This window comes from Chelonia mydas, chromosome 10 (genome assembly GCF_015237465.2).
Source record: "Chelonia mydas isolate rCheMyd1 chromosome 10, rCheMyd1.pri.v2, whole genome shotgun sequence".
In the NCBI taxonomy this organism is placed as follows: domain Eukaryota; kingdom Metazoa; phylum Chordata; order Testudines; family Cheloniidae; genus Chelonia; species Chelonia mydas.
The window spans coordinates 54,096,744-54,114,720 of record NC_051250.2 but is presented as its reverse complement, the minus strand read 5'-3'; the positions used below and the strand labels follow the sequence as shown (position 1 = coordinate 54,114,720).

At 42.8% G+C, this 17,977-nt stretch overlaps 1 protein-coding gene across 2 annotated transcripts in view; it reads right to left on the bottom strand.

Moving 5' to 3' along the window:
- MTMR10 (myotubularin related protein 10) overlaps positions 1-17,977 on the bottom strand; it is a 71,021-nt gene that overhangs the window by 38,383 nt on the left and 14,661 nt on the right. The window lies entirely within an intron of this gene.

Below are 17,977 nucleotides of genomic sequence, written 5' to 3'. Positions count from 1 at the left end.
TTCAAATGGTAGGTCAGAAAGCATACTAACTTGGATTTTAACATGAAAGCTGATCAGTGGAAACCAGAACTGTGACCTTTTCATTGAACCACCACTTATAATAGTACCGAAAGAAAGAGAATTAGGAAATAATTAAAAAAACAAAACAAAACCACACTCCTGAGTCATGAGTCTACAGGTCCATGAAAATTGTGATATGCCACCACTGAAATGTTTTTGTTTTAAAGCAATGATAGCTTAAAATGGAAAATGATTAAGAATGATTTATTTAAAAAGCCTCAGCTAAAATGTATGGTATGTATTATATGTCAGTATGTTTCTAAAACCTGTACTGTTTAAATTATATTACAGTTCTTTTGTGAACCTGCAGGATGCCAAATTTCAGAATCAATCATCAGAAAGCCAACTTGGTTATCAATCAAATCCTCATTTGCACATCTAATTATCTCTGATTAGTACTTGGATATTTAGACTAATATTCAGAGTAAATCCATGAAAGATGACACACGAGCTGTAAAAAACACACTCAAACATATCACTCTCCTTTTCAGAGCTTCTACTGACCAGCTGATTCATGAGACTAAAATGTTCCTTTGGTAAAAGAGGCTACTTAAAATGCATATATTTAAATTCATCCAGGATTCTTCCCAGACAGAAGTCTCTCAAGTACAAAGAATAGTCTAGGAGAAACTATGCTTTAAACAAGAGGAACACACAGAGGCCAATCATATTGAAAGCTATATTCAAAAAGCCTTTATAGCTTTCCTCCGACAATTCTACCTATTAGCATCTGGAATTGAAGTTCCCAGAAGCTAAATTACAGCCTACATACATCCGATGAAGTGAGCTGTAGCTCAAGAAAGCTTATGCTCAAATAAATTTGTTAATCTCTAAGGTGCCACAAGTACTCCTTTTCTTTTAGCCTACGTACAGCTTCCCCCATTTTCCTTCAGGATGTGCAATCTGTTATTTTCTGAATCTCCACATATAAACAAAGTTCTCTTCCATATCAAAGGAGCCACTTGTATTGTTATAACACTTCTGTTGTCGGCTGCCACAGGTAACAAGAGCATGCCCATGGAAATTTAAATTTATAACAGTTTAAATATTTTCAGTTATTAAAGTATTAAATAGTGCATACGACTGATTGACTAGTGATGAAGACTAACTTGCTCATCTAGGGCTTAATTCTGCAAGGTTATCTCCAATTGCCAGACCTGACGGGGACCTGATGGTGCTCAGCACCTTGGGCTCTGGGTGCCCAAAAGACTTTACCATAATATACTTCATAGATTACAGTTAAATGGCAGCAGAAATCATTTACAGAATCAGACATGCCAAGAGACCTTATTGGGTCACCCACAGTCCAGCTCCCTGGTCAGCACATTTTCCAATATTCTTCCCAATGTAGTTATCACTTGGGAACATTATAACATTTCAGTGCTTCAAGAAACTATTCCGCAACCCAATACATCTTACTGTCAAGATGTTTTTCCTGATATACCATCAACATAATCCCCAAATTGTATACTTTATATTTTCTTGTAAAGTACCACCAAATACCACATTAAAATTCCTTTCCGTCGTTGGTGCTAACAACCTTTGTATACTTTACGCGATGTTCCCTGCCACACCCCCTGCCTGTATTAGTCTCTTAACCAAACATTTTTGGGTCTCTCCTCATAAGTGAAACCTTCCAGGGCCTTTATAATTTAGTTGCTCTTCTCTGAAGCTATCCAATGTACCAATATTTCCCGAACAATGTGGTGCCCAGAACCAAATACACTATTTCCCTTAATACTCAAAGAAACATATCATTCAGAATGGCTGATTAATACATGCTAAAAATTTTCATGTATGGTATTCCTTTACTGTTCTGTCAACTGGATTTTATTTTTTTGAACACCGTGTTCATTCCTTACAGATGTTCAGGCTTCAGTTTTATAATTTTCTTGTTATACGACTTTGTAAATGTGTCTTTTTATGAAGCAGTTCAATAAGCTGAGAGTCAGCTTATTGTTTCGCTCTTTTATTAATGGACCTTTTTATCGTCATTAGTGCACCCATGCATTTGTAAAACACCTCTCATTTTACTAATGAGAGCCAACCAACATTTGGGATAAGCCCACTAGGTAATCTTCATCATATCTAGTCCTCGTTGCTTCCTTCCTCCTCACATTTGTGCAGAGACATTTTAATATTCATCTATTTCAGAAAACTCTTTCTTCTGTCTTACTTTTTATGATGGAAATACATGTCAGACCTTTTGACAGCAGTGAAAGCTCCCCAACCCCTCAAATACCCCCTCCCGCAATTTAAAACCCACTTCGAGTCAAATGAGTTTTGACCTAGGAGTTTGGTTATCTAGCTATTCAAAATACTCAGTATGCAAAGGGTCAGGGCTCAGTATGCTGTCAACCATTTTTTAAAAAGTATTTTTAAGTTGTGCGTTTTTTTTTTTTTTAAATCAATGTGAAAGCTTGCAGTGCAGTTAACCTTTAACAGATGGAGTTTTCAAGGGCCTTAGTGCAAGTCTATATTTTTTAATAGTGGGATCCCAAACCTTTACCCTGGAGTTTCATATTAAGACACTTAATCTTTAACACTTGTTATTCAGTGGCTATATTAAATAATATGAAGAAGGGTGCAAAGCATTGAAAGCTCCGTAAAATAGAGGAAACTAGCTAAATAAAGTGGAAAAAATTATCAAATACCAGGAAACATTTTGCTTTAGCCAAATCCACATCTTAAAAGATGCTTTTTCTATGTCAGTGTATACGATTAAGCTATTCAGAGCTATTATGCTGCACATTTTTACAATGTAGCTGCTTCTTTTTCCAGTAAACAGTCACAAGCTGTTCCAGACACGGAAAAGCAGTCAACACTTTCATGTGACTTGAACAGTCAAAAAGTTATCCCAGGAAACAAGAGAGCAGTCTGTATAAACCCTGACAGGAAACTAGAACAAATTACAGGGTTACCACCCATTATATATGAAGTGTATTCAAGCAATAAAAATCTACCCAAATTAAATTCATGATTCACAAAGATACTACAAGAGCCCAAAGCTTATTAGTTATTAATCTCTACATTTGAACACATACAATTTTAGAGAATTACAGATCTCTAAGATTCTGGTAAACATTAAAAAAAAAGCGCATATGTTATTGAACTTGACTTCACAGCATCTTGGATGAAACACAAAGCTACTGCATAAGGGGACCCATGCGAACTTATTTAAGTGACCCATTGTGTTATTACATCACCATCTCGCACATCCCACAACAGTCAAAATCAGAGACTAATAATCAACAAATAAAATCTTATTCAAGCGATACATTTCATGCCGATAATATTTAATTTTTTAGGTAAAGCCAAAGATTGTTCTCTTAACTGTATAGCTGGCAGACATGGACATGCTATGTCTTCCTATCATAAAACTGTTAGATATCTTGATTAGAGCTACATAAACAAAATATAATTTGTTAGATAAATGAAAAAGCAATATTGTACTCAACAAAACAAGTCACAAATGTTCTATTCCATTTTTCCCTCCTCATACAAAAAAAAATATTAAGCAGTGCATAGATAGGATTTATGGCATGCACCTTGCCTTCATATTTTTTCTTGTAAGGTGATCACTTATTGGAGAGACCACAGTTGATTATAGGTAAGGGTAAGATTTTGTCACAGTTATTTTTAGTAAAAGTTATGGACATGTCATGGGCACTAAACAAAAATTCATGGAAGCCTGCGACCAATCTGGGGAGGAGGGGTGGGGCGCGAGAGGGGCTGACTGCCGCCACGGGAGATGACAGCTGCATGGCTGAAGCCGAAGAAGTCAGGGAGGGCTGTTAAAATCACAGAATCCGTGACCTAATCACATCCTCACTTATCGGTAATGCTGAAATCAACTTTGCCTCTCAAGGGGAAATCGATGAGCCTCCTAAGCGTAGTGCATGGATGGGGAGATGATCTCTGACATGGAAAACAGAGGAAGATTGCAGTTATTCATAATAGCTGCCATCCCAGCCATCTCCTGGGAACCTAGAATCCACCATGACACTACTCGGCCTTCACCATCCTGATCACGAGAAATATCTTGACCAGACCGGGCCAGAGAGATGGACCCAGATAAAACTGCCACAGGCTCTAGCTAAATCCCAAATACCACCTGGGATATTAGACTGTCAGTGACCCTGTCACACCCTCTTCATGTGTTTTCCTTCCTCACATTATTTCTTCTCTTTCCTATCTCTCTCCTTTTGCCTTTTACCGAAGGAGCGTCTGGTCAGGCTGGCCAAAAATGCATATTTTGCAACACTGCTGTGTGCCTGTGACCAAAGAGACAGATTATAGCAATGCCCTGAAAAGCCCAATGTTGGTATAAGTTTGCCTGGTCTCAGTGTGGCTAATAGAACTGTGTGTCATGTCTGAATTTTTCCAGCAGTTTAAGATGTCACGTGAGAGTTAACACCAGACAGAAGCCACATTTTATATCTTTGCTCGTTTTCCCTCGCCTCTTTTTTTGTCTTATTTTGTTTTTTAGGAAACAGAACTGGACTTTAAGACAATAGCAATAACCGCTCAAATTTCAACTACTCCCCCCCGAAAAGGACAATTATTACCATCTAAGCAACTGTCATACAGGGATTTTTCTTTCTAAAAACTCTCCAGCAAAAGGAAAAGGGAACAAGGGACGTTAAAATGAAAGCCTTACTTAATACTTTATATTTCAAATGCCTGAACTATTTTTCCTTGTCCGTATCTTTATTAAAAGGTTACGAAGATTTTTAATGGTGTGTTCGCCCTGGTTAAGGACACGATTTAGTCAGGGATATCAGGAAAGTAATGGATTCCGTGACTTTACCAGACCTCCATGACTTTGGCTTCAGATGTCAGCGGTGGGGTCGGAGCCGAGCCTCTGCATTCCCAAGCTGCTTTGGCCGGAGCTGGGGCTGTGCGCCCCGCTCACAGTTGTGGCAGGAACTGAGACTGTGCCATCCCCAACCCACGGCTTCAGCACGGGCTTGAGTCAGGGCTGTGTGTGTCCCCCCGCCGCAGCTTCAGCCAGGACTGGAGCCAGGGCTGTCCACCCCCTTTTCCCCCAGCAGCCAGAACCGGGGCTGTCCATCCCCCTCCATGGGGATCCAGGTGTCATTCCTTCCCCCCCCATGCTCTTCTCCCCCCCCCCATTATTTTTAGTAAAAGTCACAGACAGGTCAGGGCTCCTGTGAATTTTTGTTTATTGCCTACAACCTGACCATGACAGAAGCTTCATTTAAAATTAAATTAAAATGCTGATCTCATGCCGCCGGCCCGCTCAGCCCACCTAGGCCGGCAGCAGGCTGAGTGGGGCCTGCAAGGGGCCGGCAGCCAGAACCCCAGACCGGCAGCGGGCTGAGCGGGGCTGGCGGCCGGGACCCCAGACCAGCAGTGGGCTGAGTGGCTCACATAGAGTGGGTACCTATTACCTTCTCCCTGGTTCTAGCCCATTCTCTTCCTCTCTCTCTGCACTGAGCTGAGGGTGGGAGTGCACTGAGCACAGGGCTGGGGGTGAACGCTCAGGCTGGGGGTTGGGGTGTAGGGTCTGGCCAGGAGCTAGAATGAGGGAGGGGGCTCAGGGTTGAGGCAGGAGGTTTGGAGTGCTTACCAGGGCAGCTCCCATTTGGTGCGAGGGGTGCAGGTGGGAATGTGGAGGGGGGGGGGGGTGCAAGAGCTCCCGTTTGGTGCTCAGGGTGGTGGTGGAAACGTGGGGGGTGCAAGAGTCAGGGCATGGGGGGGGGGCTGGGTATGTGGGCGGGGGGTGTTGGAGTCAGGGCTGTGGTCATGGGGGAGTGCAGGGGTCAGGGCCAGAGGCTGGGGTGTGTGAGGGGTGCATGGGGTCTCCAGGGGTTAGGGCAGAGGGCTGGGGTCATGGGGGGTGCAGGGGTCAGGGCAGAGGGCTGGGAGTGTGTGAGGGGGGTGCAGGGGTCAGGGTAGGGGGCTGGGGTGTGTGTGGGGGGCTGCAGGGGTCAGGGCAGGGAGCTAGGGTCGTGGGGTGCTCCCAGGCCCCTGCGCAGAGCGGCTCACAGCAGGGGGCTGGAGGGGATATGCCAATTCCACCCCCCTTCCCCAAGGCCCCATCCCCACCTCTTCTCCGCCTCCTCCCCAGAGCAGCAAGTGCGCTGCAGCTCCGCTTCTCCCCCTCCCCTGCCAGGGCCATCAGCTGACGGGCAGCAGGGAGGGAGAGGAGGCGGGTCAGGAACCATGCACGCTAAGGGAAGAGGCGGCGGAGGGGGGAGCTCGCCTGCCCTGCAGCAGCAGCCGGCAGGACCAAGCTTCTTCACCCTGCCCCCGTGGGGGGAGGCGGAGAAGAGCGGGTCGGGGCAGGCAGGATTTTTAATGGCACGCTGCTGCCTACCGGGGTCCCGGCCTGGGTTCAACAGCGGGCTGAGTGGGGCCAGCAGCTGGGACCCGGCAGGCAGCAGCGTGCCATTAAAAATCGGCTCGCATGCCGTCTTTGGCACACGTGCCATAGGTTGCCGACCCCTGGTCTACTACCTAGCTGAGAAGGAGAACTAATAATGGAGGACATCAAGAAAACTGAGGTGTTTAATGCCTGTTTTCCTTCAGTCTTCAATAAAAAGGTTAACTGTGGCCAGAGGCTTAACAACGAGGGGGAAAAGAAACACAAGCCAGAACAGGGAAAGGACAGGTTTAAAGACTATTTAGATAAGTTAGATTAATTCAAGTTGACAGGGCCTGAAAATATTCAGGTCATGTCAAACCAACCTAATTTCCTTCTTTGAAAGTGTTACTGGCCTAGTGGATGAGGGGGAAGGGGGGAAGTAGTAGACAGAATAGATCTTTATTCTAGTAAGGCTTTTGATGCAATCCCTCATGACATTCTCATAAGCAAAACAGTCAAATGTGGTCTAGAGCAGGGATTCTTGACCTTTTTCTTTCTGAGTCTCTCCCCCCGCCCCCGCTAAAAAAATTCCAGGGTCAAGTGGAGGGCAGCCTCGGGGCTCCGAGCTTCAGACACCAGGTTGGGGTGGGAGGGGGTGTCCCTCAGGGCTTTAGACTTGCAGGGTGCTGGGGCTCAGGGCTTCTGCCCTGTGGGGCACTGGGCAGGGCCTCCATAGGCATAGTTTGACTTCTATTTCATGGAGTCAGCTATGCACGGTAGGGCAGGGAAGGAGTGCCACCTCACCCCCTGACTCACCTCAGCAGACCACCCAGTGTGTTGCAGGGGGAGGGAGGGGTGGCTCAGCTCATAAAGTTCAAAAACCGCTCAGGGTTCAGGCAGGAAGTAGCTAGGAATGGTGTGCAAGCCAGGATATAACTCAGGATGCAGGGAGAGGGGTAGTAGGGGCTGTCTACAGGCAGAGGGTAGCGCAGGGAGGGTGAGCTAGGGGCTGTGTGTGAGCAGGGGGCGTAGCTCAGGGTGCAGGGAGTTGCTGCTCCCCGAGGGTTCTGCCAGCCAGATCTAGGTCCCCCACCCAGGCAGCTCTTACCAGCGGCACAAACGGTGAAACGGGGCTGGGAGCTGGCTGCAGCCCCAAGCACCAGCAGCAGACAAGACCACTCCCTGGAAGCAGCAGCCCCACACTGGCTTCTCGCCTGGGGCTGCGACCTGTTCAGGGGGGGGCAGGGGAGAGGCAGAAGTGGGGGGGTGGAACTGCCCTGGGACTGTCCCACTTTGGTTAAGGCAGTGCAGTTTGGGGGGGGCCATATCCTCCGTGCCCCTTGCAACTCTGCCCATGGGCTCAGGACTTCAGCTCTGTAGGGCTCCAGGGCTCGCGGACCCCCTGAAACCATCTCATAGACCCCCAGGAGGCCGTGAACTCCCAGTTGAGAAGGCTGGCTTAGATGAAATTACTATAAGGGGCGTATACACAACTCTTTGAAAGAATATATTCAAAGAATAGTTATCACTGGTTTGCTGTCAAAGGGGGGGGGAACCATATCCAGTGGGATCACACAGGGGTCTGTGCTGGGTCTGGTACTTTTCAATATTCTCATTAATGACTTGGATAACAGAGGGGAGAGTAATCTTGTAACTCTTGATAAACAGGAGAATGGATCTGAAGTTAACAAGATGAAATTCAATTGAGACAAGTGCAAAGTATTTGGAAAAATCAAATGCACAAAACAGAGAATTACTGGCTAGGCAGTAGTACTGCAGAAAACAATCTGAGGGTTATAGTAAATCACAAACTGAATATGAGCCAATAATGTGATACAGTTGTGGAAATTGGCTAATATAACTCCAGAGTTTAACAGCAGCAATATCAGATATAAAACAAGAGAGGTATATGTCCAGCTTTACTCGGTAGTGATGAGGCCTCAGCGTGAGTACTGTGTCCAGTTCTGGGTGTCATGCTTTAAGAAAGAGGTAGTTAAATTAGAGAAAGTCTAGAGGAGAGCAACAAAAATGATAAATTTCAGAGTAACAGCTGTGTTAGTCTGTATTCGCAAAAAGAAAAGGAGTACTTGTGGCACGTTAGAGACTAAACAATTTATTTGAGCATGAGCTTTCGTGAGCTACAGCTCACTTCATCGGATGCATACTGTGGAAACTGCAGAAGACATTATATACACACAGAGACCATGAAACAATACTTCCTCCCACCCCACTCTCCTGCTGGTAATAGCTTATCTAAAGTGATCATCAAGTTGGGCCATTTCCAGCACAAATCCAGGTTTTCTCACCCTCTGCCCTCCCCCCCCCGAAACTCACTCTCCTGCTGGTAATAGCCCATCCAAAGTGACCACTCTCTTCACAATATGTATGATAATCAAGGTGGGCCATTTCCTGCACAAATCCAGGTTCTCTCACCCCCTCACCCCCCTCCAAAAACCACACACACAAACTCACTCTCCTGCTGGTAATAGCCTATCCAAAGTGACCACTCTCCTTACAACGTGCATGAAAATCAAGGTGGGACATTTCCAGCACAAATCCAGGTTTTCTCACCCCCCCCACCTTTTTCCCAAAAAAACACACACACAAACTCACTCTCCTGCTGGTAATAGCTTATCCAAAGTGACCACTCTCCCTACAATGTGCATGATGATCAAGGTGGGCCATTTCCAGCACAAATCCAGGTTTTCTCACCCCCCCACCCCCATACACACACAAACTCACTCTCCTGCTGGTAATAGCTCATCCAAAGTAACCACTCTCCCTGTAATGTGCATGATAATCACACAACAGAACCACTAACCCAGGAACCTATCCTTGCAACAAAGCCCGTTGCCAACTGTGCCCACATATCTATTCAGGGGACACCATCACAGGGCCTAATAACCCTATCAGCCACACTATCAGAGGCTCGTTCACCTGCACATCCACCAATGTGATATATGCCATCATGTGCCAGCAATGCCCCTCTGCCATGTACATTGGTCAAACTGGACAGTCTCTACGTAAAAGAATAATTGGACACAAATCAGATGTCAAGAATTATAACATTCATAAACCAGTCGGAGAACACTTCAATCTCTCTGGTCACGCAATCACAGACATGAAGGTCGCTATCTTACAACAAAAAAACTTCAAATCCAGACTCCAGCGAGAAACTGCTGAATTGGAATTCATTTGCAAATTGGATACTATTAATTTAGGCTTAAATAGAGACTGGGAGTGGCTAAGTCATTATGCAAGGTAGCCTATTTCCCCTTGTTTTTTCCTACCCTCCCCCCAGACATTCTGGTTAAACTTGGATTTATGCTGGAAATGGCCCACCTTGATTGTCATGCACATTGTGGGGAGAGTGGTCAGTTTGGATGAGCTATTGCCAGCAGGAGAGTGAGTTTGTGTGTGTGTTGGGGGGAGGGGGGGTGAGAAAACCTGGATTTGTGCTGGAAATGGCCCACCTTGATCATCATGCACATTGTAGGGAGAGTGGTCACTTTGGATAAGCTATTACCAGCAGGAGAGTGAGTTTGTGTGTGTGTTTTTTTGGGAAAAGGGGGCAGGGGGTGAGAAAACCTGTATTTGTGCTGGAAATGTCCCACCTTGATTTTCATGCACGTTGTAAGGAGAGTGGTCACTTTGGATAGGCTATTACCAGCAGGAGAGTGAGTTTGTGTGTGTGGTTTTTGGAGGGGGGTGAGGGGGTGAGAGAACCTGGATTTGTGCAGGAAATGGCCCACCTTGATTATCATACACATTGTGAAGAGAGTGGTCACTTTGGATGGGCTATTACCAGCAGGAGAGTGAGTTTCGGGGGGGGGGGGGGGGGGAGGCAGAGGGTGAGAAAACCTGGATTTGTGCTGGAAATGGCCCAACTTGATGATCACTTTAGATAAGCTATTACCAGCAGGAGAGTGGGGTGGGAGGAGGTATTGTTTCATGGTCTCTGTGCGTATATAACGTCTTCTGCAGTTTCCACAGTATGCATCCGATGAAGTGAGCTGTAGCTCACAAAAGCTCATGCTCAAATAAATTGGTTAGTTGCTAACGTGCCACAAGTACTCCTTTTCTTTTTAAAAATGATAAAATGTCAAGAAAACCTGGCATATGAGGAACCTATGGGGCATGTTTAGACTTGAAAGAAGAAGCCTAAGGGGGGATTTGATAACAGTCTTCCAATATGTTAAGGGCTGTTATAAAGAAGACAGTGATCAATTGTTCTCCATGTCTACTGAAGATAGAACAAGATGTAATCAGCTTAATCTGCAGTGAGGGAGGTTTAGGGTAGATATTACGAAAATCTCCGAAATGCTAAGCAGGGCCAGATTAACTCTCCTGTGGGCCCAAGGCTATTAGATTTTGTGGGGCCCCTGGCGGTTTGCACTGGGAGAGTGGGCTCAGGGTTGGGGATTGGAGTGCGGGAGGGGGATGTGGGGTGCAGGCTCCAGCCAGGAGGCAATTACTTCGGGCGGTGGTGCAGCAGGGCTAAGGCAGGATTTCTGCCTGCCACGGCTCTGAACTGCGCTGCTCTGCTCCCCGAGGTGGCTGGCATGTCTGCATGCCGTCCGCTGTGCATGCCCGCAGGCACCACCACCGCAGCTCCGAATGGCTGCGGTACCTGGCCAATGGGGACAGCACGCAGCGATTCCCTGAACGCCCCTAACCTAGGGGCCGCAGGGGGCACATCAGCGAGCCAGCGCTTGCACCTCCAGGTCCAGGGAGGGGTGACATGGGAGAAGGCTTGGGGACCGGTCTCCGGCCTGCAGCATGGAGACTTGGCGGGCTGCATGAAAAGAAGCCGCAGGCCGCATCTGGCCCACAAGCCTGCAAGGCCCCCTTTAGCCCCTGCATTAATCTAACCCTGACGCTAAGGATAGTTAAACACTGAAATAGGCTTCCAATGGAGGCTGTGGAATCCTTGTCACTAGACATTTTTAAGAACAGATTAGACAAACACCTGTCAAGGATAGTCTAGGTCAGTGGTGGGCAACCTGCGGCCCATCACGGTAATCCGCTGGCGGGCCGCAAGACAGTTTGTTTACATTTGCATGGCCGCCCGCAGGTTTACTGTTCCGCGGCCACTGGGAGCTGCAGGCGGCCGGGCAAATGTAAACAAACTGTCTGGTGGCCTGCCAGCAGATTACCCTGATGGGCCGCAGACTGCCCACCAGTGGTCTGGGTATACTTGGTCCTGCCAAAATGCAGGAGGCTAGATTAGATGACCTCTCAAGCCCTACATTTCTATTAAAATGCCAAAATAACTTCTATGGAAGCAAGGAAAGGACTTGAAAAATTCATATTGCAAAATAAATCAAAGACTAATTGGCGTTACTATTTAGCAATTAAAGTATATACGCATCTGTATGCTGGTAGTTCAATAGCATATTTAGAGAGGCATGTTTAATAAGATTTTTAACTAGCATAACAGTTTATATTTGTTCCAAACATAATGGGCAAAATATACATGGATCTGAACACAAACAATTAATCTGAATAATTTCTTAACTAAAAAAAGTGAAGTTAAATTGAAGTCTTCAGGCATCTTCAATCATTTAACTGGCTTTTGCTAGTTGTCCTTGTTGGAGAGTAGAATACTAAAATAGTGTGGGTTTATTAGCATGCGCTAAGCATTTAAATGTAAATTTTCTCTCATCCACTTCTAAATGAATCTTCTGTTCAGCATGCTCAGTAGAGACTTTGAAGTTCAAAAGGAAAAAAATTCTGATGAGATTCTACTTATAAGCTCATGAAATACTTTTTAAAGCTCTTTTTAGGGAATTTTTGTGAGCTCTTACAATGTATTAGCAGTACCACAAAAGCTCAAGAAATAATGGCATGCTTGTTAGATGATACCATCTGTTCTTAAGATTTTATATAGAATCATTTCCCAATGAATTTAAGTTTATACGTATTCTATGTTCAGCATATTACAGTGATCAGTTTGAAAATACTAATACTCTATTATATGCGTATTTACATTTAAGAGTTGATTCTAAAATGTGAAAATTAGACCAGTATCCATATTTTCCAATAGGATAGCCTGATACTGTGGCTACTAGTAATTGGAAAATGAGTTAATTATGTGTTAGTATAGGATGTCATTTAAAAAGATAAAACAACAGACTTTCTCATTTTCATATGGTAGTCTGTATATCAGTTTTAATAATTTTATATAAAAGTACAGTGCCTGAAGAGTGCTCAGAGTTTTTAAACAGAAGAGATGAAAGAGTTTACAGGTAAATTTTAGAAATATGCTGAGTGAGAACGAACAAACAAACAAGGTACTGGTGTGGATGGTCTGATCCAACCTTAACTTCCAAAACCAAATTAAACATCTCATTACATTTGACAGATTATATTGGAGGTGTTGCACAGTACATCAGTCTGCTTACTTATATTACACAATGAAGATTCCCAAAGTATGATTCTGCATAAACTGAATAATTATCAGTAACTATTGGAGGAGATGGTTATGTTTTTCAACCGGTTATTTTAAGTTATAAAATAATTTAATCTTTTGTAACTAAGTCATGGATACAAAACAGACATGTTTGATAACAGCAGCAATGGACATACTGAGTTATAGTAGTGCAAGTTTTGTCAACTTTTACATCAAACACAAAACTAGATGTTCTCAAGAACTAAGCATATTTTAAAGGACTTCTCTGTAAGGCTGTTTAGTTGCCAGGAGGGAGGAAAAAAAGAAGTGGTATGGTAGTTTGTTTAGTAGGCTGTTAAAACTCATTATATGACATTTTGTTCTCTTTCTAGGCTCTCTAGTGACTTATGGTATGAACAACATTTGCCACTGGTCAGAAGTCAGTGGGGGGGAAAAATTAACTGGCAGCATAGTGCCCATGTTTTTTGCAGAATACACAAGGAAAAACTAACAGATTTAATTTTAAAGTAGACTCAAGCAAAATCATTTTTATGTCTGGTTTCTATACAGCCATAACTAAACTACATGAAACTGTTCCTAGCTAGAAAAATAATTCAGACAGATGTTCATAAAATACTTAACATATCTGTACAAGTCAGAAACTTAAGATAAAAACAGATCTCAGTATTCTTGACTGTAAATTAAGATCATCAATATGAAATGGTCCACACATGTAAGTCTGCATCCAGAATCTAAAATTCCAGATAATTCATAGAAGTGGACAGAACTCATAAATCAGTCCTTTATAATTCCCAAAACAAATAAATAAGCCAATGCACAGAAACACATCACAAAGTTTACACTGGATCTTAAGATACGATGTGTATGCAGATCTAAATAGCAGATAATGTTTATAAACTGTTGCTCTGCTTATGTTTGGAACTAATAAGTGTTTGGTTCATTTTTAAACTTTTTTTTTTATGAAAGATCAGTTTGCAGAAGTAATACACCAAAAAAATCTGGAAATTAATCAAAAAGAAGTCTCCAATTTATGGAACTAAAGATTGGTAATATTTGCATAAGCTCAAAATATAGTGCAAAAAGAAAAACTTCAGAGAACTATTTCACACACATTTTTTCCAAATAAAATTCCAGTAATTTCTGCAATGGTGAACAGAGCACCACACACATGATGGCACTGACTTCAAAAATGAAGTTAAAACAGTTTCAGGTGCTACATCAATACCTAACGCCTCCTGCTAGCTTTGGTAGTTTTACAATCTCAAGTTATTTTCCCTTTTTTTTAAAAAAAAAAAAAAAGGGGGGTGTGTGTGAGTGGAAGGACTAAGATTCTAATCCTGCAATGTGATCTAATATCTAACTAAAAAGTTAATGAGATGCCAGTTGGCCACAGGCCTTGTGCTAGTCAATTGCATTGTGAAACATAAACCTATTTAATTGACTATGTCTGTGAAACAATGAAATTGACTATACACAAAGCAAATCTAAAGCCATTTTTCTTTCAGTTATAGTAATGTTAGCTGTTACTTAAACATGACAAATATATTCAGACAGTGTTACTTTTAAGATCAAATAGCCCCTATTCTGAAGTGCTTAAATCTAACAGACAAAAATACAATACAAAATATGAAAGAAGTGGTTGTGATGTGGCAGAAGAGAACTAAGGAGATCATACTATTTTATTAAACAAGAGTCATGGGTTTTACCGGAGAAATTGAAGGAGAGGGAGGACATTTAACACAGAGAAAGGAGTTTTAGTTTTGGGGTGGCTATTTTTAAGGCTGTATCATGGCAAAATTCAGCCTCTACCACAGTACCCACAACCAAAGTTCAACATCGAACTACCTCTTTTACTTGTTTGAATTCAGGCTGCTAACACAGTCAGAATAAAATTAGGGGGGAAAATTGTAACTGGCCCTTTTAAGAGGAATGGGATCTAGTGCACCTGTGACTCGTCAGCTGACTCCTGAGTTTTAAGAGAGGAGACCCTGTCCATACAAATGGGAGAGCCCAACAGACTGAGTAAGGACTATGAATTGCATGTGGTGCATTTCTAATGACACTACTGTGTGTAATAATCCAGGTAGTTACTGGAGAAATGTCTGTCAATTTAAGAATGAAAGTGTTAGATCTGACAGTTTGGTCTGAAGTCAAGGGAAATAGCGAAGATAAGAATACTGGAAAAATATACAAGGAATGTTGGGAATCAGATGGACAAAATGCAGCCTGACTCAATATACTTCCTCGTGCTCACAGGGTTTAAATGCACGTAAGAGTTAAGTGAAAGAGGACTAGAAAAGAGAAAGTTGTCCCATATGACAGATAAAAGTTCAGGAGTTTATATATGATAAATAGAGTCATCACTGCTGAATATATACTGATGGATCTAAAGATGAAAAAACAGGAAGAGTGGGAGCAGCCTTTTGCATCCCTGAGACTGGAGTTGAGAAATCAAAAGAATACTTCATTTTGTAGCCACTATGACAGCTGAATTGGTGGGAATAATGTTAGCATTAAACTGGTAAGGCTCACTGCAGATCTGTTACATTTTCAGATTCATTATCAGGTATTCTGGGAATTAAAAAGGGTACCTCACAAAGCAGGAGTGATCTAATAAATGAAATATTATGTTTGACTGAGTTAATATGCTCAGGCATGACCACAGTACCAGGCTGGATTGCAGCACATGCTGGGACACATGGCAATGAAATAGTTGATAAGGAACTGAAAAATGCTTTTAAAAAAAATGGAGAAATTGATATAAAAAAAATCCTGAGTAAGCAGGAGTTTAAAAGTTTAGTTTAAAAAGAAAAAAGTCAAGAATTGTGGACCATGGAGAAAAGACGAATAAGATTCTATGAAGTATGACCCAAAATAGAGGATAATGCACTACTCCAAAGTTATCAAAGGACTAGTGAAGGACTCTCATTTAGACGGTTAACTGGTCATTGTGGTTTGAAGAATAATTTATATTTATTGAATAGACACAAGGATACGTAACATGTGAAAGACTGAACAAACAGCTGATCACTTGATATAGGAAAGCAATGAGTGTTCCCAGAAAAGAAAGGCTCCTTATGAAGAATTTAGATGCTTTAAGGTGACAGAATATACTATGAGGGATTTAGTGAGAGTATCAGGAAAGTGAGGTGATATTAAAGTTCTATTACCTTTTTTAAGGATATAGAGTAGGGTAGGAGTGCAGTGGCATGAATGTAAGAGGAATATAGTAGGTGGTGGTTATAGATTGAGTCTGCTTTGCCATAAAGCATAAGATGAAGAACACTCAGTCAATCAGTCACAGATGGTTGGAAGATGACTGCTGCCAGAGATCGGGAGACTGGAGGTCTTCGGGGAAAGCTGCAGAGCACAGAAAGCTCTCCACAGGCCCTCCCTGGAAAGGGGGAAGAATTATCAGGAAGCTAGTTGAAAGGCTAGCCTTCCTGAGGCTCAGAGCCCTGGCTAGAGAAGGCTGGAGGCTGAGAGCTGCAGAGGAGATGCCTGCTGGCTCTCTGAACTGAAGCTGTAGGGCCAGAGAAGGCGAGGCATGGTGAGAGACAACAGAGCTGCACCAGAGTTGAGAGTGGTAAAACTCATGGGAGTCACACCAGAGACCTTGCACAAGATGAGAGGTGCCATGGCTGTACTTCATGTGTGATAAACTGCTGGGTCTTGAAGACTGAATGTACAGTTTAGACCAGTGATACTCAGACTGAAGCTCGAGAGCCGCAAGTGGCTCTTTAATATATCTCCTTATGCTCTTTGCAGCATACATTAAAACACTGATTTAATTATTAACCAGTCTAAGCTATTTACAAATCAGGACATTTACTGTTATTAACCAATTGTAGTTGATAAAACAATACTTTTTCAGTCATTTTGCTGTGACAGAGGGGAGAGAGACAGAGAGAATATATATGAATGCGTGAATATATGTGAATTCATTGTTTCATTTACGATAATACTATATATTCATATTTAAACATTCTGATAGGGGAAATATTTAGGTTTGTGTGTGTAATATTTCCCGTCAGACTGTTTAAATATGAATATATAGTATTATCATAAATGACACAATGAATTCACACAACTGTGGCTCTTTTGGGTAATGCTGATTACTAATTTGGTTCCTGAACCACTGAGGTCTGACTATCACTGGTTTAGACTATGCTGGTGAACTCTGGGTTATGGCTGTGGGACTTCTGTTACTGTTTATGTGCATGGGGTTTCTTTTGTAACAAGTTAGTTAGGCAAGGGCTATATTCACACGTTTGGAAAGCCTTTGTTGGACTACTTCTGAGAATTACTGAAGGGGAAACTGATGCAGGTGCACCTGTCATGCTGTGACTTGATGCTGAAGACTGCCCCAGGAGGGGCCAACTTGTCACAGCCTGATACTACTGAGAATCTGGGTATAAGAAGCTGCCCCTTTTCATACATTTTCAAGTAATAACAATCCATTATTTTGAATTTATGGGTGTCCTTCACCTTTATAATAAAAACTGTTTGAAGAGAACTTAAATATACTAACTGAAAGCAAAAAGCCATCCACACATACTTTTAAATATTTATGTTGCATGTCTTCTTTTTGATGTTGTCATTAAATCTCCACAGCTGTCAAATGAGTACTATATTTGAAGAAGTCACCTATCACACACTGCACAAGCCATACTATGTAAATCTGCTCTCTTTCAAGTGACATTAAAAGGGCAGCCCCTAGTTGAAGATGTACTGTACATTTCAACCAGTGCAATCATAATGTACAAAAGAGGGAGTATAGAAAGACTGTACGAACAAAAGGGTGGGGTATAAAAGGCACTAGCTGAAAGGTTTGAGTGTGCATGTGTATATCTACTTTTCCACAGAGTGCTTTCCAATTGAGAACTGAGAAAAGCTATCAAATAGTTGAGTGATAATATATTTAGGTACAAAGTTAAGCTTACACTAAAACTTTTCTACTTTGCTAAGAAGAGTTATCTGTAGTGTTAGCAGCTGCTTCTGCTGTCACCAGTTTTACACTACCTGAACAATGAAGTGAGTGCAGAAGCAGGCCCTCAGTCTTATAAAATTTTTATTTGCTCTTCGTTTACCATAAGAAAACCACATAAGGCCATATCTGAAGGATCTACAGCATACAAGGTTCTCTCTAGACAAAGAATAAAACTATATTATGT